The sequence below is a fragment of the Poecilia reticulata genome, linkage group LG17, assembly GCF_000633615.1.
Source record: "Poecilia reticulata strain Guanapo linkage group LG17, Guppy_female_1.0+MT, whole genome shotgun sequence".
Lineage (NCBI taxonomy): Eukaryota > Metazoa > Chordata > Actinopteri > Cyprinodontiformes > Poeciliidae > Poecilia > Poecilia reticulata.
Genome location: NC_024347.1, coordinates 30,655,540 through 30,657,806, shown reverse-complemented (window position 1 = coordinate 30,657,806; position 2,267 = coordinate 30,655,540). Strand labels below are relative to the sequence as shown.

The following is a 2,267-nucleotide window of genomic DNA, read 5'->3' as shown; positions in this document are numbered from 1 at the left end:
TCTCTCCGTATCGTCTATCCATATCGTCTCTCCATAACGTCTCCCCGTATCATCTCTCCATATCGTCTCTCCGTATCATCTCTCCGTATCGTCTCCCCGTATCATCTCTCCGTATCGTCTCTCCGTATCGTCTCCCCGTATCATCTCTCCGTATCATCTCTCCGTATCGTCTCCCCGTATCATGTCTCCGTATCGTCTCTCCGTATCGTCTCTCCGTGGCGTCGCTCTATAACGTCATGTTTTTGTCCCGTAGCTCTCTGTGTGCTCCGATAATCGCCGCCTCTGAACTTCCTGTCTCTTTCCTTCATCACCTCTCGGGTTATTAATACATTCTCTGACCCACATTCCCAGCCGGTGTAATTATTGTGTCATTCACCGTTTTCGGGCTCGTTGTGACGACGCCTCCGTGATTAATGAGTGTGATCATTGCAGGTGGCCGCAGCTTCAGCCTGATTAACTCGCTCCCGCAGCCAAAGTCATCTGTGTGGCGCAGCGGGGGAAATTTCCTGCTGCACTTTCTGTTCGCCCAGGAAAACATGATCATTCTGCTGCTCTTAAACGGTAAAACCTGGTTTTCAGATGTTTAAATGAAAGGATGGATACCTGCTGAGGTTAACGTGCACTGTTAGCGCCTCTGCAGTCGGATTATTTCTGAGGGAATTATAAATACCTGGGCCATTAATCCTGAGAGGAGCAGCAGATGGGAGCTTGTTACGGCGCCTCTTCTCTCACTGTTTGGTCGTCTCTCTGTGACCTTCTCATATGTAAAAATAGGGAAACGTGATCCCATGATGACGGCTGTGTTTTCAGACAGAAACAAGGGGCTGCAGGTCTGACAGCATCTCTGAGGAATATAATGTTTCTGTCTGAGCTGCTTGGGTTTAATAAGCAGCAGAGTAAATTTATCCGTAATGGAGAGAACAGATCGGTTTCATCTGCACTTGGACAACTGAGCCGTCCGCTGAGATGGAGCCAGTGTGATGCATGATAAGAGAGGAGGTTCAGATGGAAGAAGCAGGAATATTTCAGATGAATTGGTCTTAATCTTGACATTTAATGGAGATGTTTAAAGTTACTATTCACTCCAGGTTTTCACTTTAATTTGGCTCCTTTGCAGCATTTCTTTCTTCTTTTCTGTGAATGAAGCTGTAAAATATAAACCATCTCACTAAAACATGCCACACTAGAGGATGTTTTATTAAATAGAGACACTTTCAGGTACAAGACGTTTATTTCAAAGATTCTTTATCCACTTATTGTTGTCCAAAAGTATTTACACCCCTGTCCAAATGAAAATCAAACCCTAAAATAATACTAAATAATAATTTAAAACATGTATTTTTATTACCTTTTGACAAATGCTTGTTATATTTTTAATCAGAAACGTGTTCTTAGGTTTTTGGAAATGTTGTATTTCATCAGGAATTAAAGTCGATGTTTGTTAAACTGCATTCACACCAGCTCTGTCCAGCCCACTTTAATCGGACTGCAGTCCGTTTGCCTGGAAAGTCCGGATCCTTTGGGAAGATGTGAATGTGTCATCAAACTCCGATGAGGACCAGAAAGTGAAATCTGGTCCGTCCAGAAACCTCGGCCTCAGTTTGGTTGAAGTTGAATGCATACAGTATGTGAACGTCAAGCGGGGAGACCGCTCCAAAAGCAGGAAGTGGACTACAGCACAGGGCATTCTGGGTAAATCCAACCAAAGCTAACATGCTAGCTTAGCGCTAGCAGCAGAAATGGCTCCTGGTCTTTAGCCTAAAGAGAAATCCTCCAACTGCAGCACATTGCATTCTGGGTAAATCCAACCAAAGCTAACCTGTTAGCCTAGCGCTAGCAGCAGAAATGGCTCCTGGTCTTTAGCCTAAAGAGAAATCCTCCAACCGCTAAAATCCTCCATCTTGTTTCCATGTGGTGAAGCAGGAAGTTGCTCTCAGTGTCTTCAGAGGTTTTCGTGTCGTTTCCTTCAGTGGTTCTTGGTGCAGCGCCCCCACAGGCCAGGAGGGGAACAGGTTGGTTTGACTCAGAACCACAGTAGCTGGAGGTGGAGCAGGTGATGAAGGTTTAAACTGATTCTACTGGAATGTCAGGTGAGAAAACACTGCTAGTTTCATTTTATTATTAAAGTTTCTTAGCACGGCCAAGAAGCCTGTAGATGCATATTTGACACAATCCATGAAATATATTGAAAACATTTTTCCACCATCTCAGGTTTCTCAGTTAATCTCAAGTTTCTCAGTTAATCTCAAATTTCTCAGTTAATCTCA

At 44.0% G+C, this 2,267-nt stretch overlaps 1 protein-coding gene across 1 annotated transcript in view; it reads left to right on the top strand.

Moving 5' to 3' along the window:
* The window catches only part of cavin4a (caveolae associated protein 4a), a 9,765-nt gene that overhangs the window by 6,448 nt on the left and 1,050 nt on the right, over window positions 1–2,267 (top strand). The window lies entirely within an intron of this gene.